The sequence below is a fragment of the Coffea eugenioides genome, chromosome 4 (assembly GCF_003713205.1).
Source record: "Coffea eugenioides isolate CCC68of chromosome 4, Ceug_1.0, whole genome shotgun sequence".
NCBI classification, from domain to species: Eukaryota; Viridiplantae; Streptophyta; class Magnoliopsida; order Gentianales; family Rubiaceae; genus Coffea; species Coffea eugenioides.
In genome coordinates this window covers 32,655,985-32,679,138 of record NC_040038.1, presented here as the reverse complement: position 1 = coordinate 32,679,138, position 23,154 = coordinate 32,655,985, and positions in this window count along the sequence as shown.

Here is a 23,154-nt window from a genome sequence, read left to right as displayed (position 1 = left end):
TGCAAAGCATCGAAGCAGGCTTTCTTGTTTATTAGCTTTCTTTGCAACGTTTCTGGGTTTCATGCCCACCGCAATTTCATCAAACAAAACATCCAACCAAACATCAACTTTGAACCAAAACAACCTATAGATGCAACTCCCAACGTCAAACAGATCAAATGCTACACTTTATCACAAGATTATAACAGAAAAATGGAGATAAAACAACAAAGGAAGAACACAAAATGCAGCGAGCGGGAGAAATCTGTCATAAATCCGAACTTGTATGACGGAAGAGAGTTTAAAGATTACCTCTGATGTTTTAAACGACGGAACAACACGTGACACGGTTAGATAAGCAGATTCAAGTGCGAAAAAACTACTGGTGGAAAGCTACAAAATTTTCTCCAGGGACTGACGGTGCCGCGACTTGAAGCTTCAATTCAACAGGTCTGGAGTTGTTTTCCTCGAATTTTTTCTAAACGAAACTTCTCCATTGCAGTCCAGGATATTGCAGAAATGAAGAAACCTCCCTGAAAATCTGAAATATGATCAGAAATTGGAGACGAATCAGGCTGATGAATCAGCCTGAGTCCAGGGTTTCTTCCAGCAAAAATTTTCTTTTGATCTCCTTTTTCCTCTATTTTTCCTTTTCTCTCTCTGTGTCTTTCTTGCTCCGCCTCCTTTCTCCTCTCTTTTCTTTCTTTTCCTTGCTTTTCCCTACTCAGTCGCCACCTTCTTTTCCTTCCCTGGTTTGCTTTCTTTCCTCCTCGCTTTTCACTCCCCCCTGGCCCGAAGTTTTCTTTCTTTTTCCTTGCTTTCTCCCTCGTTTCCAGCTCTCCCTCCTCTCTTCTCCCTTGGCTTTTCCATTTTTTTTCCCTCAGCCAACTCCCTCTACTCCTCCGTAGTCTCTCTCTCTGGTTCCTCCTTTTTTTCACTCAACCGAAACCCCCTCTTCCCGTTCCTAAGCTCTCTTGGTTTCTTCCATTTCAGCCCCTCGAAGCTCCCTTTTTCTTTCTTGCTTAGTCTTTCTCTGTTTTCCTCTGGTTTTTCTTTTTCCCTTGGCCCTCTAATGGCCGAAGCTTGTTCTTGCCCTCAAAACCCTAGTTTCCAGTTTTTTTCTTTTCCTCCAACCTCTCCAAGCTTTTTCTCAGTTTTCCCGTAGCTTTTCCTTTTGCTTCTATCCTTTTTTCCAAATTATCCTAGGCCTCCAAGTGTCTAGCCACCTAAACCCCCCTTGCATGTGTTGTCAACCAAAAATGAGGACATTTGTCCCATTTGCATGCACTCCACTTGTCTAATATCCCTCTAATACACTTGTCTAATGATCCCCTAATACACTTGTCTTCTTATTTTCATTTATTTATTATATATTTTCCAAAAATAATTTAGGTAAACAAAATAAAAAAATGTTATTTCTTATTGGACAATTTTCATTTATCTTAAAGAAATCAAATCTAAAAGCGTTAAAGACAAATTTTGAATTTTTGTGAGAATTTTTTTCTTTTTTAGAAATTTAATGCAAAAATACCTTAAAAATGAAAATGATAAACCGAATTTATAAAAATAAACAAAATGAACATTAACTAGCATTTAATTAATAAAAATAAAATAAAATAAAATAAAATAAAATAAAATAAAACAAGAATAAAGCTAAAATTGAATAAAATAAATGAAACTTTGGTGTCTATAACTTGCCCCTCTTTGCCTAAGTTACGAAGAGACTCGAGACAGAGACGTAGACACCAAATGCTTACCTGTATTTATTCTGCTGCGAACTGAAAAATGTAAACATAAAAAAGAAAAGGTAAGTGGGATAAAACCTGATCCTGCTGAGATTGGTGGGATAAAATTCAAATCTAACATGATAAAACGGTCAGTGGGATACAACCCAAACCTGCCGAGGTTCCAAATCCATTATGATATAATGGTCAGTGGGATAAAACCCAATTCTGCCAAGGTTCCAAATCCAAATCCAACACGATAAAACGGTAGGCGGAATACAACCCAAACCTGCCGAGATTCCAAATCCAATTGTAGACACCAAATTTTTGGTGTAATTTCGTTTACTGTTTATTTTTAGTTTTTTATTTGTCGTGTTAGTTTTATTCGATTTTTAGTTTTAGTTTCTAGTTTTATTTTTATAGAATTGAAAAATGAAAAAGGAAAAAGAAGAAAAGAAAGAAGGAAAATTAGCATGTCGTTTTATCTTAATTAGCTTTTCTGCATTTATTTGTTATTATTTATCATTAGGAAATTAGCTATTTATATTATAAAAAAAAAAAAAAAAAAAAAAAAAAAAAAAAGAGAAACACGCGACAGCAAGCTGCGTATTTTCGCAGCTTGCAAGAGAGGACCTGGGCAGCCCTTGGATGCAAATACAGAAGAAGTTGCTAAGGGTTTTAGGGTTGGAAGTTCCGGATATAAAAGGAAAAAGAACAGGAGCCGCAATAGAGGTTGGGGGTCTGAGGGAATGAAAAAGGAAAGGCTAAGGAGCAAGAAAGGGGGGAGTTGGAAAAGAGTTAAGCGACTGAAAAGAAAACAAAGGAGAGGAAGCTTTTCTGGGAAAAACAAAAAACCGAGAGAAAAGGAGAAAAATCGGGGCTGAGGTCTGAGAGAGAAAGAGAGTAGAGAGCAAGGGGGGAAGTAGGGGAGCTAACGAAAAGGAAAGCTAAAGGCAAGAAACAGCAGCGAGTTTCATGGGTTTTGCTCACGGTTGAAAGGAAAGGCCGAGGGTTTGAGAGCTGAAAAAGAAGGTTTGACGGCTGAGTTTGAGTGTTGGTTTGGAGGTGAGCCGAAAACAAAGAGAAAGCCAGCAAGGGAAATTACAGGAGTTGAGGTAGAGGCCGAAGCTTTCATTTTCTTTCCTCTCCATCGCCTTTCACATCTGTTCCAAGGTACTCCAGTCATAAACTCTCACCAAGATTGGATTTTTATGTCATTAATGTTTGATTTATGGTTGATGAATGCATGGACAATAGCTTGGGAATCCTCAGTGGTATTTTTATCATGAATTTAAGATGCCCTTTGTTTCATTTTCATGGCCGGTATTCATGGCATGCAAGCCCAACAAAATTGTAGATTTTTCTTTCCCTTTGTCAGATTTGCATGACCTTCTAATCTGTTTTGATTTTAAGTTGCCTATGTTTTGGGTTTCAAATTTTGTTTTCGATCTGTTAGGTTTCTGTAAATGATAAGGGGTTGATGATTACGCGGTTTAGGTTGACAAAGTAATAGATCAGGTTCGGGTTTCATAAGAGTGTAAACAGATGGGCTGGGCTGCATTTTTTGTGTTTGCCACAAAACAGAAGGTTCTTGCGTTTCTCTTTGCTGTTTTGTTTTCTGCCATGACTCACTGAGTTTCGGTCATCTTATTTGCTGGTTGCTCTGATAGTGTAAAAGGTCTGATGTTTGCTGGTTTGAATGAAGAAGCTAAAATTTTCTTCGGGTCTCGATGATACCACTGCTGGTTTCATTTGCGGTCAGGCTGCATTTGTCCGTGCATCTTCCATGTTTTTTTGTTGATTGCTTGGGTTATTCCATGTCTGCGCCATGAATTTTCTCACTCAATTTGCACGCCTAATCTTATGTTGAAGGGAGGGAATGAGAGTTTGGTGTTTGAGTTTGCAAGTATGGGTCTAAAAAAAAACACTTTGCTGGAAATGGATTTCAGATTGCTAAACCATTTTACATGGGTCTCCTGCCCAGAATTTCTGTGATGCATTAATTCCTTCATTGTTCTTGCTTGTTTGAAGTAGCTTGTTGCTTAGTTAAAGTTTGATGTTGGGTTGGAAAACATCTAATTAAAGCTTTGTATTTGAATCAAAATCTGGCCAGCATCATGAAGTGGAAAGAAAAGCCGTGGCATGTGAAAATTGCAGAAAAATCTTGTTCCTCAAATCATTTTTGTTGCATTTTGAGTTTAAAACCTGTTTGATCTTACTCCTACCTTTGCTTCAAATCTCTGCATTTTGATTCAAGTGGAGATACTTGGGTTATTTGCATGAATATAGATTCGGCCAAATGGATAGGAAATTGAATGAGACTATGCAACCGTGAGTTTGCAGCATGCTTGAGTTTTTTCCGTGACCTTTTGCACCAGTTCTCCTATGTTTCTTGTTTGTTTAGATGTCAAATTCATGTCTTGTTTGTTTAGTTCAAAGTTTAGGTGTTAGATCAAGGAAATTTTGGTTAAGGTTGCTTGAATCTGAAATCTGGTCTTGGAATGTGAAGCTAAGAAAGTTACAGCAGTTTCATTCTTCAAATGTTTTGCCCACTTTTTTATGATTTTGCATGGTTTTTTTTAAGTTTCCTATTTGTTTGGATGATAGTGATGGTGTAGTTTGCTGCTAGTTTAAAGTTGTGAATTTGGACTTGAAATCTGTTCTCGAAAAAGCTGTGCTGGAATTTTGTTTCGGTTGATGAAGTATGACAGAAATTCTGCAAAAAAAAATGTCTTCTACGTGAGTTGCATGCTTTTGCATGAAGAATGTCCAAGAAAATTGCAGCTTTGCTCCCTTTAGTTTCCATCTATGTTTCAAGGGCCCAATTATGTGTTTGTTCTTACAATGAGGTCCTAAAACACTTGCACTTTAACCCCCTAAGTTCCCCCTTGTCTTGTTATGGTCCAATTAGTTGAATAATTTAATCATTTTTGTCATTCTAGAATCTTAATTGCTTTTGTTTTGCTTTGACATGATTTTGGGTAAGACGTTTAGTGAGTTTTAGGATGCATTTTGAGGTTCAATAAGTTTTAATAGAATTTTTTAGCTTGGATTTGTGTTCTAATCACATTTTTGCATTTGATTTTTATGGGTCTCATCTTAAGTCATCAATTTTGGTATTTTATTTTACTCTCTTTCAGAAATTTTCAGTCCTTCTAATTAAGTCCCTCTTGCATTAATTGCTTTGTACATGGTTGGTTTGTCTATGTAAATACTTTAGTTGACTCAATTTAGTGTTTAACTTTCATTTTTCATATTTAATTTTTGTTTCATGTGATTATTTGATAATTTAAGTGGTACCTTGACCTTTTTATTATTTTGGAGGGTAAGTTAGTGATTTCACTTCATTGGGGCCCAATTGCAAAGGGAGGTAACCTCTATCTCCTTGATTTTCATTTCTCCTATGTGATCCAACGTGCTAAGTGTGAATTGCATGTCTACGTTGCTTTCCTTGCATTTCTTTAATTCCTTTCATTAATTTCATTTACTTTTGCCTTTTATTTAAGTATTTCATTATGGGGTATGTGTACACCTCTTGGCTTGTAATAGATAGGGCTTGGAGGAGCATTCGATGAAGACCTGTTGAAGACATGTGCCTAGCTAGCAAATGTAATAGTTAGGGCTTCAATTGCTTTATGTGTCTTGCATGCTTAGTTGCTATGTGTTAATTTGCTTTATTAGGTTCTTGCATCTAGTCGAGCATGCTAATTGTTATGTGCTATGTGTTTATGGGTGTTTGGCATGTCTAATCGCTTTCCATAGCCATGAATGAATGTGATGGATGAATGTACGTCACCACACTAGTCCAATGCTAGTTGTGGCTCATTATTTCATTAGGAATTCATAGAAAGGGCTAGTCCAACGCTAGACCCAATAGGCCATCCCCTTTTGTTAGTGCATATTTGCATGTTCACTACATGTCATGCATTTTTCTTAGTTTTATCATTGGCATGCTCCTCGAACCCCTTTTTCCCCTCATTTTTAGGTTTTGCATCTCATACTAGTTATAGGGCTCATTTGCTTGAGAGTCCCCTTTCGATAAGGGAAACGAGCGAGTGTGGCTACTCGATAGCCTTAGCACGCTAGTTTTGCCTTCTAATCAAAGGGAAGATTAAGTCACAAAGTTAGGACTCCCCGTTCCCGTCTTGATGCATTCCTATAGGATTCATGCATTCTATTCATTCACTATCACATACACTTACTTTATATTCTAACCCTTTTTCCACATTCTCACTTCACACTACTTTCACACTACTTTCTACATTCTCTCTTCACACATGCACCTTATGGCATTTTTCACCTTATTATTCTTTACTTACTTTACCTTGCAAAGACATTTGCACACCTCCACTTATATCTTATTACTTTTATCATTTTTCTCACTTCACACAAACTCACACTTTCACATGGCATGCATTCCACTCATTTTACGTCATTTAGGATTACGTGTGACCTCTCCAAAGGATCATTATTGGGCTTCACAATTAATGTGATTGGCACCGCTCAACCTTTGAAGAGAAATTTCCCCCATGTCCCCCTAGGTCTAGGTTTTTGCATTCATATAGACATATCCAACACGCGATACATACCTTGGGTAGAAAAATTAGGAAAAATTGGTTTAAGTCACGCAACTAGCCTTGGCTAGGTCGAAGGGGTGCCTTGGATTTTTATCCTTGCCTTCCCCTTCGTCAAATGTGACCCCCGATCCCTCTTTTTGGTTACGTAGACCCAAAAGTTCTTTAAAAGGGTTTATTTACTTTTTTTATTCAAAAACAAAAAACCATTTTTTGGGTGACTTGGTACACCCTAACCCTATACCAAGTGGCGACTCCATTTTTGATACAAAAAACCCTTTTTGAACTTTATATGGCCAAACCGTCGCATTATCAAGTCCCATGGCCTTTTACTTTTCATTTACACACGTTCACATTCCATTACACCACTCACATCTCACACCACACAACACATCACCACACATCATATCAAAAAGTGGGGCGCGACAGTTGGCGACTCCACTGGGGACTTCCTAAGTGGGTCCAAGCATTTGACTTAGCCATTCGTTTCCTGTTTCTACCCTTTTTATGCATAGCATTTGGATATTAGGGTTGCATTTTCCATTTTTAGGGCCTTTTTGCCTCGCACGCGTATCCAACTATTCCCTCACTCACGTACGTGTGATTGGTTGATTGGATGTATGTTTACTTGTTTATCTCGCGCTTGCATTGCATTTGGGTGGGGGACATACCCTAGAGCCTCGCGTTGGTTCTTGATCCCTCCCCTCCAAACGAGCACTAGCATACGTGCATACGTTTTAAATTTTTCACCCTCCATTTATTTTTCTTTTAAGTGGCTTGTCACGCCACTCCACCCTATTAGGATTTAGGCGACTCACTTGGACTTGTGATCGCGACACGATGTGTGCGTAGCATGATCCGAGGAGTCACTCGATCTTCCATTTTAAGCTTTGGGTTCATAGCCTTTAGCTTTTGATCGAAGATTGAGAAGTTTTGATAGATTCACTCAAACACGTAGCCGCGACACGATGTGTGCGTAGCGGTGTTTGGGGAATCGCTCGAGCCACCGACAAAGAGCCCTGGGATTGATGACCCTTGGTTTCTAAGTCTGAAGGCTCGGGGACCTGAGCTTATCGAGTCTAGATGCATTAGCTAACCCCAACCTCATGCATCCATATTAGAATTGCCTAAGGTAGAGTCTGCCTTACCCTATTAGGGACACGACTCACGAGGGGAGGGATCCAACCCCTCTTTCCCTTTTATTGCTTTATTTCTTTGTGTTGATTTCGTTGCTACAATGTGTTATGTGTATTTATCTGGCTGAACTAACTTTTCTTGGTTTTGTGTCCCCATTGCATTCACAAACCCTAGCAAATAAGAGGTCTGGCATGACCTTCTTTTAGAACCTACCCTCGTAGATAGGTTATTGCACGTTTGAAGATTTTGGTATTGCATTCATAGGTTAATAATTGCATAACATTCTAAGCCTACCTTGGCGTATAAAAGGTCCTCTTAGGTCATGATTTCATTTCAAATTGCATGTTTTACTGCTTTAATAAACTGGCATCACACATAAACCCTAGAAAGGGAATGCCATTTAGGGAATCCCGTGTTTAGGAATAAGCCACCTTGTGTCTCGGATATTTAATCCAGTGAGACTTGCACGTTTACATTTTATACCATCCAAAGGGGTAGTGCACAAGGTAAGGTAGGATCCGATCATTTTCATAGAGTGATCTTTGGAATATGAGCATCTAATAATCACTTTTTGGCCATTTTAGCAAATTGGTAAAAAATTCCTTGCAAAAAGGACATTAATTTGAAGAAATTCACAAAAAATTCTTCGATATTGAGACGATAAATAAACTGAGGCCAAAATTTGATTTTAGGAGGCTCATAGACTAATGCATCTCAATAATTTTGAAATAACCAATGGCCGGACAATTCAACCAATCCATTTTGCCAAATCATTCAATAAATCATCAATTCATTTGACCAATTTACCCTTTTTAGGGTCACCTGGTCGATTTTGAATTCGACCAATTTACCCTTTTTAGGGTCACCTGGTCGATTTTGAATTCGACCAATCTACCCTTTTTTAGGGTCACCTGGTCGGTTTTGAATAAATCGTCAATTCATCTGACCAATTTACCCTTTTTAGGGTCGTTCGGCCGATTTTTGAATAAATCACTAATTCAATTTCATTCATTTGGCCAATTTACCCATTTTTAGGGCAACCGAGCCGATTTTGGAAAAATCAAGTTTCGTTCAATCTATTTGATCAATTTACTCTTTTTAGGGTGATCTGATTAATTTTGGATAAATTAAATTTCATTCAATTCATTTGACCTGTTTCCCTTTTTAGGGTAATCCGGTCGATTTTTAATAAATTGTCAATTTCATTTGACCAATTAGGGTTTCAATGTCGAATTTCAAAATGGAAAACCTAGTCGATTTTGAGAAAAACATCCATTGCATCCAGCCATTTGATCAGTTGGAGTTTTGACCCGTGCTTCACTGAGAAAAGTTGTCAAAACGAATTCCAATCTCTTCGATAGGAAGTTCGTCAAGGTCAAACCCGTGCGTTTTTGCAAGTTCTTGTATCGATCAAATGTGATCAATCCCTTCGGACGTTGTCCTCATTTTGACAAATCTCTCATTGATCAAATTCTTTCAAAATTATTTTTCACTCAATGAGTTGATCAGATCCATCAGGTATGGTATAGTGCCTACCCTAGAGGATTGCATTTTCATGCTAGGCCTACCCTTGGCATAAAAGGGTTCCCCATAGGACATGCATACCGATTTTATATTCTTGTTTACTAACTCGGGGTATTTTTCTTTTGTTTCCCCCCTCCCCTGCATTCATAAAAAAGGTTTCAATAAGATGAAAATATTTCCCTATATTGGATAACAATTTTTTGATCCGATAAAGTTTGGAAAGTATTATTTGATTCTTGGGCAGATCCAATAATGGAAACCTGAAAGATCCATCTGAAAGCTCTAGGCTAAGAGCTTCTAAGAGATTTCATAATTGCTTTCAAGGAAAATTCTGTGTATTTGACTTGTTAATATATTTTTGTGTCAAAAGAGAAGGAGACAAAAGGGATATATATGTGGAGCTCTTTAGAAGCTTTCTATTCTCATTTGTATCATAATTGAACGAGAAATTTTGTTTCAAACTTTTTCAGCAATAAAATTTTTGGACAATTATTGTTTTGTGTATATTCATGTACATTTCATTCTTTATTGAGCTCATTAAGAGATTTCATGGTGAATTTTAAGAAATAAGCTCAAATTGAGATTTTTCAACCTTTGGCCTGAAAACTCACAAATGTATACACTAGATTGGTGATCCGAGCTACACAATAAGAGTGCTCAAAAATTGAAAGAGGTCATTCAGAAGGCCCATGAGATACCTTTTCTCCTGCACTTAATCCCAAAATAAAGTCAGTCACATTGATTGATAAATTGGGGCAACTTTTGCTTGAAAATATCCGCGGTGTCTAATCCGATTCAATCACATCTAAGTGAAAGCAAAAATGTGCATCATTCTTGTTTATTTTGAAAATTTAGAATGATACTTTGAGCATTCGTTTCTCTACCTATACACATTTTATCATTTGCTCTCCCATTTGAGCCTTTAAAAGAATAATTTCGTTTCAAATAAGAGCCCTAATGATCACTACCCTTCATTGGAAAATTTTCAAATATCAAAAGGGGAATGGATTCTTAATGACCATTTCGTTACTTTGGTTGTCATGAGGTGTAAGAATGACGCTTTGGCCGTCGTTTCTACAACCTAAACACTGATCATCCCTTGCATCCCTATTTGAGCAAAATTGGTGGTTCTTTTTCGAGTGCACATATGATCGCACCCCACATTGGGGAAGGAGATTGGGGAATTTTGAAAAAAAGGGAAAAGAAAGGGGGAAAGAGAACCGCAAGTTGGGAAAATTTGATTCCACTTGGGTTCCAATTTTGAAAAAAAAGAAAAGGAAGAGTTTTGTCCGCGTGGATCGCCTATGTTTCACATATGGATGAACAAGGGTCCTCCTCAATCAGTTAATTCAAATACATGCCAAAAATTTCGCATTAATGAAAGTTTCCTTTCAGAGTCATTGTAAGGGCAGAATAAAAGTCAGGCCCTCTTCTTTTCCAATCAAACATTCTACCCCTCGTTATCCTTTTTGAGCCTTCAGAATAAAATACTTCGTTTGGCAACCCCTGAGAGTCGCAAACCCCACACTGGGGCAAGTTTGAGTTGAAGAGGAAAATTTCAAGAAGTGAAAAAGTGAAAAGCCACAAAATCAAAAGGCAAAGGAAGAAAAGAGAACCTCAGTTCAAAAATAAACTGGGGCAAATTTTGTGAAAGTTCAAAAAATGGCAGAAGGCCGAAAAATCGAAAGAAAATGAAAGAGAAAAAGCCTCAATTGAGCACAAGCTCTGGCAAATTTTGACTTAACCCTAAAATAGGGTTGGCACAACAATGCGATCTCAGATTACTTAAACCACTCTTGAAATCTGCCTTCAAGTCTTAACTTTTCTAAACACCCCACCTAACCCCATTACAAAGCCGAAAGTCCTGACTTCTGTTCTTTGCAATGGCCTTGTCAAGAAAATTTCTGATGCTGAAAATTTTAGCTGTATTTCTGAATTGCCTGAGTATGGGGTTGACGCTACTCATCATGTGAAAACCCACCAGAAAAAGAAAAGGCAAAAAGCAAAGCAAGAAAAGTAAATGCAAGAAAATGCAGAAAATTCGATGTTGAAGTCCCTGTTGAATAATGAGAAGAATACCAACAAATTCTGAGATTTTTGGGTTCAAAATAGGGGCAATTTTGGGAAAAATGCGATCTTCGGTGCAATGTCCTTGAAAGACTTATCTTTTAACTATCGTTTTCAAGCCAAATTACAAGCTAATAAAGTCCATCGTTGACTTATTCCTTCATGACGACCCAAAGTGAGGATATGCTCATAAGAAGTCCATCAATCATTCGTGATCATAAGGGTATAACCAGTTTTTACATGTTTAGCTATCATTTCTACCCGAAATTTTGCAAGCCCATGAAGCTTATACGTTGACTAAGTTTTCTTAAGAAATAAGGGTGACAAACTCTTTGCTTTCACTAAGATGTGATATTGAATAGAGTACATACAATTGGGGCACAAAATAAGCCAAGTCTTGACCTTCCATTTCCTTTAGCCATTTCCAAATCAGAAATAACACCCCATTCGATTAGCCCTGAAAGATGAGCCAACAAGAAGTGGTGACCCGCCACTCTGGGCACCGATGCTAAAAGTGAGGATGAAAATTTGGTGTTATTCTGAGAGATTCATCATGAAATTTCGCCATGAGTTCAAAACTCAACGTTCAAATTTCTTCACGTTGTATATGCTTACTTTCTAAGTTTTGGAAAGTGTGATTTCTCTTGGTTCAAATAAATGGAGAGACTTCCAAACCAATTTCTTGCAATCAAATGGGCCCATACCGGGGCAAAATTTTTATTTCCAAGATTTCACAAAATAAGCCCACACTGGGGCAAAATTTTTTATAGTCCATTTGAGGATTTCGTCAAAGACTCAAGCAAAACTTTCAAATCAATCACGCTGCCATTTTCATGAAAATTTGAATGCATGTAAGCCCCCTGTGCAGGTATTCATAGTTGAAATCGACGAAAGAGCATCTGGCGATGTGGAGGGCCGATGCCGAAGAAAGAGAAGAAAGAAGGGAAAAGGGCCCTACACTGGGGCAAATTATTTTTGAAAAAGACTCTCTCGAAAAATCAGGAAAATTCAAAATCAAGTTCAAACTCTTGTTTCTTGGAAAATCAAATATAGTTTCTTGTTTCTTGACAAATCAAATTCAATTTCTTGACCAATTGAACGGCAGGACCGGGTATAATCCCGCTGGCCGTTTTTATCAAATTGGGACCGGGTTTCATCCCGCCAATCTCGGCAGGACCGGATATAATCCCGCTGACCGTTTTTATCAAATTGGGACCGGGTTTCATCCCGCCAATCTCGGCAGGACCGGGTATAATCCCGCTGACCATTTTTATCAAATTGGGACCGGGTTTCATCCCGCTGACCATTTTTATCAAATTGGGACCGGGTTTCATCCCGCCAATCTCGGCAGGACCGGGTATAATCCGCTGACCATTTTTATCAAATTGGGACCGGTTTCATCCCGCCAATCTCGGCAGGACCGGGTATAATCCCGCTGACCGCTTTTTATCAAATTGGGACCGGGTTTCATCCCGCCAATCTCGGCAGGACCGGGTATAATCCCGCTGACCCTTTTTATCAATTGGGACCGGGTTTCATCCCGCCAATCTCGGCAGGACCGGGTATAATCCCGCTGACCGCTTTTTATCAAATTGGGACCAGGTTTCATCCCGCCAATCTCGCAGGACCGGGTATAATCCCGCTGACCGTTTTTATCAAATTGGGACCGGGTTTCATCCCGCCAATCTCGGCAGGACCGGGTATAATCCCGCTGACCGCTTTTTATCAAATTGGGACCGGGTTTCATCCCGCCAATCTCGGCAGGACCGGGTATGATCCCGCTGACCATTTTTATCAAATTGGGACCGGGTTTCATCCCGCCAACCTTGGCAGGCTCGGGTTTAATCCCACTGTCCATTTGTCAGAACATTTCATTTTCACAGCCACTGGAGCAGAGGTTAGTCCCGCCAGTGTGCATTTCATTCACAGCCACTGGAGCTTGAGGTTAGTCCCGCCAGTGAGCATTTCATTTTCACAGCCACTGGAGCTTGAGGTTAGTCCCGCCAGTGAGCATTTTCATTTGCATTGCCACTAGCCGTGGGTCAGTCCCACTAGTGTGCATCATCATTTTACATTTCTGTCCGGGTCTATCCCGTGGGTTTATCCCATTTACTTTTCAGTCTGGGTCTATCCCATTCACATTTCTGTCCGGGTCTATCCCTTGGGTCTATCCCATTTACATTTCAGTCCGGGTCTATCCCGTGGGTCTATCCCATTTACATTTCTGTCAGGGTCTATCCCGTGGGTCTATCCCATTTACATTTCTGTCCGGGTCTATCCCGTGGGTTTATCCCATTTACATTTCAGTCCGGGTCTATCCCGTGGGTTTATCCCATTTACTTTTCAGTCCGGGTCTATCCCGTGGGTCTATCCCATTCACATTTCTGTCCGGGTCTATCCCGTGGGTCTATCCCATTTACTTTTTAGTCCGGGTCTATCCCTTGGGTCTATCCCATTTACATTTCAGTCCGGGTCTATCCCGTGGGTCTATCCCATTTACTTTTTAGTCCAGGTCTATCCCTTGGGTCTATCCCATTTACATTTCAGTCCGGGTCTATCCCGTGGGTCTATCCCATTTACATTTCAGTCCGGGTCTATCCCGTGGGTCTATCCCGTGGGTCTATCCCATTTACTTTTTAGTCTGGGTCTATCCCGTGGGTCTATCCCATTTACATTTCAGTCCGGGTCTATCCCGTGGGTCTATCCCATTTACATTTCAGTCCGGTTCTATCCCATTTACATTTCTGTCAGGGTCTATCCCGTGGGTCTATCCCATTTACATTTCTGATCCCATTTACATTTCTGTCCGGGTCTATCCCGTGGGTCTATCCCATTTAAATTCCTGCTCGGGTCAGTCCCGATTTTAATTTCATGTTAGGGTCAGTCCTGCCTTTTAATTTCTTGTTCAGATCAGCCTATTATAAATTTCTCATCCCAGTCAATCTCGTCAAAATGGGTCAGTCCCCATCGTTCGAGTCGTTCACAGCCGAATAACACAGGTAAGTATTTGGTGTCTACTTCTTTGTCTCAAATTTTTTCAAAACTCAGACAAAGAGGGGCAAACTGTAGACACCAAATTTTTGGTGTAATTTCGTTTACTGTTTATTTTTAGTTTTTTATTTGTCGTGTTAGTTTTATTCGATTTTTAGTTTTAGTTTCTAGTTTTATTTTTATAGAATTGAAAAATGAAAAAGGAAAAAGAAGAAAAGAAAGAAGGAAAATTAGCATGTCGTTTTATCTTAATTAGCTTTTCTGCATTTATTTGTTATTATTTATCATTAGGAAATTAGCTATTTATATTATACTTTAAAAAAAAAAAAAAAAAAAAAAAAAGAGATACACGCGACAGCAAGCTGCGTATTTTCGCAGCTTGCAAGAGAGGACCTGGGCAGCCCTTGGATGCAAATACAGAAGAAGTTGCTAAGGGTTTTAGGGTTGGAAGTTCCAGATATAAAAGGAAAAAGAACAGGAGCCGCAATAGAGGTTGGGGGTCTGAGGGAATGAAAAAGGAAAGGCTAAGGAGCAAGAAAGGGGGGAGTTGGAAAAGAGTTAAGCGACTGAAAAGAAAACAAAGGAGAGGAAGCTTTTCTGGGAAAAACAAAAAACCGAGAGAAAAGGAGAAAAATCGGGGCTGAGGTCTGAGAGAGAAAGAGAGTAGAGAGCAAGGGGGGAAGTAGGGGAGCTAACGAAAAGGAAAGCTAAAGGCAAGAAACAGCAGCGAGTTTCATGGGTTTTGCTCACGGTTGAAAGGAAAGGCCGAGGGTTTGAGAGCTGAAAAAGAAGGTTTGACGGCTGAGTTTGAGTGTTGGTTTGGAGGTGAGCCGAAAACAAAGAGAAAGCCAGCAAGGGAAATTACAGGAGTTGAGGTAGAGGCCGAAGCTTTCATTTTCTTTCCTCTCCATCGCCTTTCACATCTGTTCCAAGGTACTCCAGTCATAAACTCTCACCAAGATTGGATTTTTATGTCATTAATGTTTGATTTATGGTTGATGAATGCATGGACAATAGCTTGGGAATCCTCAGTGGTATTTTTATCATGAATTTAAGATGCCCTTTGTTTCATTTTCATGGCCGGTATTCATGGCATGCAAGCCCAACAAAATTGTAGATTTTTCTTTCCCTTTGTCAGATTTGCATGACCTTCTAATCTGTTTTGATTTTAAGTTGCCTATGTTTTGGGTTTCAAATTTTGTTTTCGATCTGTTAGGTTTCTGTAAATGATAAGGGGTTGATGATTACGCGGTTTAGGTTGACAAAGTAATAGATTAGGTTCGGGTTTCATAAGAGTGTAAACAGATGGGCTGGGCTGCATTTTTTGTGTTTGCCGCAAAACAGAAGGTTCTTGCGTTTCTCTTTGCTGTTTTGTTTTCTGCCATGACTCACTGAGTTTCGGTCATCTTATTTGCTGGTTGCTCTGATAGTGTAAAAGGTCTGATGTTTGCTGGTTTGAATGAAGAAGCTAAAATTTTCTTCGGGTCTCGATGATACCACTGCTGGTTTCATTTGCGGTCAGGCTGCATTTGTCCGTGCATCTTCCATGTTTTTTTGTTGATTGCTTGGGTTATTCCATGTCTGCGCCATGAATTTTCTCACTCAATTTGCACGCCTAATCTTATGTTGAAGGGAGGGAATGAGAGTTTGGTGTTTGAGTTTGCAAGTATGGGTCTAAAAAAAAACACTTTGCTGGAAATGGATTTCAGATTGCTAAACCATTTTACATGGGTCTCCTGCCCAGAATTTCTGTGATGCATTAATTCCTTCATTGTTCTTGCTTGTTTGAAGTAGCTTGTTGCTTAGTTAAAGTTTGATGTTGGGTTGGAAAACATCTAATTAAAGCTTTGTATTTGAATCAAAATCTGGCCAGCATCATGAAGTGGAAAGAAAAGCCGTGGCATGTGAAAATTGCAGAAAAATCTTGTTCCTCAAATCATTTTTGTTGCATTTTGAGTTTAAAACCTGTTTGATCTTACTCCTACCTTTGCTTCAAATCTCTGCATTTTGATTCAAGTGGAGATACTTGGGTTATTTGCATGAATATAGATTCGGCCAAATGGATAGGAAATTGAATGAGACTATGCAACCGTGAGTTTGCAGCATGCTTGAGTTTTTTCCGTGACCTTTTGCACCAGTTCTCCTATGTTTCTTGTTTGTTTAGATGTCAAATTCATGTCTTGTTTGTTTAGTTCAAAGTTTAGGTGTTAGATCAAGGAAATTTTGGTTAAGGTTGCTTGAATCTGAAATCTGGTCTTGGAATGTGAAGCTAAGAAAGTTACAGCAGTTTCATTCTTCAAATGTTTTGCCCACTTTTTTATGATTTTGCATGGTTTTTTTTAAGTTTCCTATTTGTTTGGATGATAGTGATGGTGTAGTTTGCTGCTAGTTTAAAGTTGTGAATTTGGACTTGAAATCTGTTCTCGAAAAAGCTGTGCTGGAATTTTGTTTCGGTTGATGAAGTATGACAGAAATTCTGCAAAAAAAAATGTCTTCTACGTGAGTTGCATGCTTTTGCATGAAGAATGTCCAAGAAAATTGCAGCTTTGCTCCCTTTAGTTTCCATCTATGTTTCAAGGGCCCAATTATGTGTTTGTTCTTACAATGAGGTCCTAAAACACTTGCACTTTAACCCCCTAAGTTCCCCCTTGTCTTGTTATGGTCCAATTAGTTGAATAATTTAATCATTTTTGTCATTCTAGAATCTTAATTGCTTTTGTTTTGCTTTGACATGATTTTGGGTAAGACGTTTAGTGAGTTTTAGGATGCATTTTGAGGTTCAATAAGTTTTAATAGAATTTTTTAGCTTGGATTTGTGTTCTAATCACATTTTTGCATTTGATTTTTATGGGTCTCATCTTAAGTCATCAATTTTGGTATTTTATTTTACTCTCTTTCAGAAATTTTCAGTCCTTCTAATTAAGTCCCTCTTGCATTAATTGCTTTGTACATGGTTGGTTTGTCTATGTAAATACTTTAGTTGACTCAATTTAGTGTTTAACTTTCATTTTTCATATTTAATTTTTGTTTCATGTGATTATTTGATAATTTAAGTGGTACCTTGACCTTTTTATTATTTTGGAGGGTAAGTTAGTGATTTCACTTCATTGGGGCCCAATTGCAAAGGGAGGTAACCTCTATCTCCTTGATTTTCATTTCTCCTATGTGATCCAACGTGCTAAGTGTGAATTGCATGTCTACGTTGCTTTCCTTGCATTTCTTTAATTCCTTTCATTAATTTCATTTACTTTTGCCTTTTATTTAAGTATTTCATTATGGGGTATGTGTACACCTCTTGGCTTGTAATAGATAGGGCTTGGAGGAGCATTCGATGAAGACCTGTTGAAGACATGTGCCTAGCTAGCAAATGTAATAGTTAGGGCTTCAATTGCTTTATGTGTCTTGCATGCTTAGTTGCTATGTGTTAATTTGCTTTATTAGGTTCTTGCATCTAGTCGAGCATGCTAATTGTTATGTGCTATGTGTTTATGGGTGTTTGGCATGTCTAATCGCTTTCCATAGCCATGAATGAATGTGATGGATGAATGTACGTCACCACACTAGTCCAATGCTAGTTGTGGCTCATTATTTCATTAGGAATTCATAGAAAGGGCTAGTCCAACGCTAGACCCAATAGGCCATCCCCTTTTGTTAGTGCATATTTGCATGTTCACTACATGTCATGCATTTTTCTTAGTTTTATCATTGGCATGCTCCTCGAACCCCTTTTTCCCCTCATTTTTAGGTTTTGCATCTCATACTAGTTATAGGGCTCATTTGCTTGAGAGTCCCCTTTCGATAAGGGAAACGAGCGAGTGTGGCTACTCGATAGCCTTAGCACGCTAGTTTTGCCTTCTAATCAAAGGGAAGATTAAGTCACAAAGTTAGGACTCCCCGTTCCCGTCTTGATGCATTCCTATAGGATTCATGCATTCTATTCATTCACTATCACATACACTTACTTTATATTCTAACCCTTTTTCCACATTCTCACTTCACACTACTTTCACACTACTTTCTACATTCTCTCTTCACACATGCACCTTATGGCATTTTTCACCTTATTATTCTTTACTTACTTTACCTTGCAAAGACATTTGCACACCTCCACTTATATCTTATTACTTTTATCATTTTTCTCACTTCACACAAACTCACACTTTCACATGGCATGCATTCCACTCATTTTACGTCATTTAGGATTACGTGTGACCTCTCCAAAGGATCATTATTGGGCTTCACAATTAATGTGATTGGCACCGCTCAACCTTTGAAGAGAAATTTCCCCCATGTCCCCCTAGGTCTAGGTTTTTGCATTCATATAGACATATCCAACACGCGATACATACCTTGGGTAGAAAAATTAGGAAAAATTGGTTTAAGTCACGCAACTAGCCTTGGCTAGGTCGAAGGGGTGCCTTGGATTTTTATCCTTGCCTTCCCCTTCGTCAAATGTGACCCCCGATCCCTCTTTTTGGTTACGTAGACCCAAAAGTTCTTTAAAAGGGTTTATTTACTTTTTTTATTCAAAAACAAAAAAACCATTTTTTGGGTGACTTGGTACACCCTAACCCTATACCAAGTGGCGACTCCATTTTTGATACAAAAAACCCTTTTTGAACTTTATATGGCCAAACCGTCGCATTATCAAGTCCCATGGCCTTTTACTTTTCATTTACACACGTTCACATTCCATTACACCACTCACATCTCACACCACACAACACATCACCACACATCATATCAAAAAGTGGGGCGCGACACCAATCACGATAAAACTGTCAGGGGGATACAACCCAAGCCTGCCGAGATTCCAAATCCAATCACGATAAAACGGTCAGTGGGATACAACCCAAGCCTGTCGAGGTTGGCGGGATAAAACTCAAGCTCAACCGAGGTAAAAACAGTCAGCGGGATACAACCCAAGCCTGCCGATATTGGCGGGATAAAACTCAAGCCCAACCGAGGTAAAAACTGTCAAATAAAGTAAATTGACGTAGATGCGCAGAGAGACGCGGTTGCGCTCCAAGAAGTGGGATAGAAGGGTGCGCGGCGGACACAACAAGAAATTAAATTTGATTTTTTGATCTGGAGAATCTTTTCAAAAAAATTTTGCCCTAGTTTCAACCAATTATTGTGCAATCTATCATTTGCTTTGCATTATGGCATTGTTGCTCCTCCTTAAGACTTTGATTCACTCCTCTTCCTCGATATGAACCATGAATATTCAATTCTTGGGCGACATTTCACAATTATATAAAAATTTTGCCCTAGTTTTGTTATTTGAAACAAATATGGACCTGCAAGAAAAAGAACAAATAATGCCACCACCATTTGACCCGTCTAGCTTTCAAGAAATATGTAAACATGAGTATTTTGATGTTCTCCCCTCGATGCTGCAAAACTCAATTTTGCTCTGTGAACTATATCAAGTTTCGTTGACTTCCAATGCTAATAAAACACTTGGTACCCAGGCTGTGAGGACTCTTGTTTTTATTCTTAAAATAGTTATTTTTATAATTATTTACCCTAGTATTAGTTAATTATATTATCGTTACATAAATTGCTTTTAATTTTCGCTTTATTGCGCGAGAATCGAAAGTTCACGTATTTCGCATTGAAATGACTAATTGGAGATTTAAGAAACTTATACTAGACTACTAAATGTGAATAAATATAGTGTTAAAGGAATTACATTTGAGGATTAGTGCACAAGTGAAACAAACAAGAGAGAAAAGTGGTAGTACGGGACACTATTCGTGCACTATTCATAGTTGACTTTTGCATAGCTTTTGGCAACAAATTCTTCAAACTTCCAAGGGAAGCTTCACACAACACAAAACCTTCTCTCTCTCACCTCTCTCTCTCTACCGAACAGCAAAAGAAAAGAAGAGAAGAAAGCTTCACTTCATCTTGCTCCATTTCACTTCCAAATTTGCACCCAACTTCAAAATCTCTTGGAGATCAACTTTAGCTTGGAGAAAGACATCATCTAGTGGAGTTTCTTGGAGGTTTTGTGGTGAGAAATTTTTGGTTTCATCAAGGGTTAAGAGGTAACCCTTCACCTTTCTCAAATCTTTCCATTTTCTTTAAGAATCAAGCTTAGATTGCATGGGTTTACAACCCTAAGCAAGAAATAGGTAGAGGACTTGAGGAAACCCATTTTATCTTGCTTTAATCTTTAGGCTAGTGGTCTTGAGGTGGATTATAGGTAGCTGACTTGAGGTGTAATTAGTTGATTGTGGTTGTTTATGTGTTATTTGAGATGAATACGGTTGAAAAGTGAAGGAAAAATTCAAGGAAGAATGGAAGTGCAAGCTAGCCGAAACTGTCCTGTGGTTATCTTGCTTGTATTTTGAATTTTTGTTGGTTGTTTGGCTGTGAAATTGGTTTATATATGTTGTATATGGTGTGTACAAAGTGTCTTCCGAAAATCATTTCAATTGGTTGCTCAAAACTAGAGTTTTCGAAAAGGAAAGAAATCTGGAAATGGTAATCTGGGCATCCAAACAGAACCTCTTCATTCGAACATAACTTGTTGTACAAAAGTCAAAATTGAGTACCGTTAGCGAAATTCAAAACTAGACATTTATAAATTTCTAACGGTATAAAAATCATTTGAGTGAACCGTAGTGATTCAACAAAGTTGACTGTCCTGTTCTAATTGTCTGTTCGAGAGGAATGGAGAAGCTACATCTTGTGGCTCTATTTTCTTTCACTTGTGAACTGATTTTGAAAATGTTTTCTTCTAGAATTGAAACATTTTGAACCTAGTTTCCAACGCCACCAACCATTCTTAATTTGAACTTGTATTGAGTGAGATGTGGTCTGATTTTCAAAGTGCAATAAAGCTAGAAAACTGGAAAGTTTTTCCCTTCTTGTTGGATGAATAGTCGGGTTTGTTGTGGGATGCTTTGCTTCAAAAATTTTGATGTCAATTTCTTATTAAATGTTTATAGGACCTTGGTTTCAAAAATGGATCGAATTGGGGCTGATTTCATTGTGCAAAACGTTTGGAAAAGAAAGAAAAGCATGAGGGCAGATTGGCCCTGAAACATTTTTCGAACTTTGGTAGTTTCGTTAACTGCCTTCCCACGCGAGTTTTTCTGTGACATTTGATAGAGAGGTAGTCCACATAGGGAAGTTTAAGTGTACCAAATTTGGTGTAATTTCAATACCATTTTGATATCCAAATAACGCCCCAAAGTTGGCTCCTCAAATCTGGAAAATTTCCTGAACAGTGTACAAAAGTCAGCCGATTTTAAGCAGCTACAATATCTTGACGCTTAAAACTCCGAATTGAGTTTCGTTTGTCATGTTTAAAGCCTTGTGTGGAACTCTTATTGTGTTATGAATTTCAAGGGCTGATTCACTTTTTGTGAATTACGCCGAATTTCCAAAGATTACTGCAAAACCAAGACTGGCTCAAACTTGTCCTATTGAAACTGAAACTTTTAGTTGAAAAATGAGCACTTCCCATTTAGAATCTTAGAAAAGTATCTTCTAGGAACTTCTAGTACTCCGAATCTAGTTTCCAACGGTGTAGATTTTTCCATTTTTGGACATGTCAAACTTAAGATTTGATTTTTCCAAGTTTGTCACTTAAAGCTGAAATTTCTGATTTCTTATGAAACGAGCTTTTGAGGACTCGTCACCTTATCTTGATATTGATAAATCATTTTAAAACTCGATTTCATGGAAGAGGCAAGTCACTCTTGGGACTTTGACTCCTCACTTTTAAACCTCGATTTTCGAGTGATTAAGGTTCTCTTTCATTACATTGTTTTAGTATTACAAGTGTACATTCTTCCTTGTTAGCAAGGGGTTGTAAGTAACAGTGAGTGATAGTCAATTATTATTTGTTCAGGCGCTCAAGGGGATCTTCAAGAGAATCTCGAAGTGGACGCCTGAAGTGTGAGGCCCCAGTCCGATCGTAAGTCGATATTAGGGTTATTTGATATTTGGTTTGGAAAAAATAGGGTTTTATGGCTAGGAAGGAAACCCTAATTCGGTTAAGTTGGAAAATCCTAGTTTACGTATTATGATTATAAGGTTCAAGCTATAATTTATATTCGGTAATCTAGTGTGTGCCTTGACATAGGTTAGTAAGTTTGAATGATTAGCAAACCTCTAGTGTTGCAATATTAGAAAGTTTCAGTGGAGATTATTTATCGCTGCTTTTCCACATTTTCTTATTAGAAAAGTTCCCCAGATAATTTTATGAGTAAATATAGTTTTTAGATGATTTTTCTAGTATCGGTTAGATTTTGAGAAAATAAGAACGGATTTCAGACGTGGGACCCACTAGTGCGAAAAGTTCGGAAAAATTCGGCCAATAAGATTAAATTTCGGATACTGTGAAAAATTTATCGGGTGTTAGGAGATAAGTAGAGGAGGTGATTTGATTGATGTGAGAGAGAAAAGAAAAGATAAGATTGCATTTAAGAGGTGACAAGTGTCACCTTCTTAGTGGTTCCAAGTTAAGATTTACTATTCCAATTTTTGACTTTTTTTGACCAAAAGGTAAATATCTTAAAATTGCTCAAAAATTCACCATTTCTTCTCCTTGGTGGCCGGCCCTCTTGTGCTAAGAAAGGAAGAAAACTTCTTCAATTTACAAGTCCCAACTAGCTCAAATCACCCAAAAATACTTGCTTCCATCTATTTCTACTCCATAAAATCTCTCTAGTTGGTGTTAGTGGTTGGTTTGGTGAAGTTTTTGGAAGAGCTAAGGTGTTCCACAACTTCCTCTCTCTTGTTTTCTTGGTAAGTGGTGCTTGACTACCCTCCTATACCTTATGAAGCTTAGGTTATGCTTATTAGTGATTAAAGTGCTGAAATTTCTGGTTTTTATCTTGGTTTGAAGTGATTTGGTGAAGTTTTTATTTTATTGATGATTTTTCTGGTTTAATTGGATTATGATGGTGTGGTTGTTTATGATGATTGGCAATGGCCTATAATGACACTAGTAGGTGTGAGTAGTTGATAATTGCAATCAATTTTGGATTTGGAAGAATTTCTGAAAAATTAGGGTTCTTGGTTGAACATTCTGTCCGAAATTTTAGGTCATAGATAGAGGCCGAATTGGACTTTCCTCAAAACATGAAAGTTGTAGGTATTGATGAGGTGGAAGTTCCTGCAAAATTTCAGGGCATTTG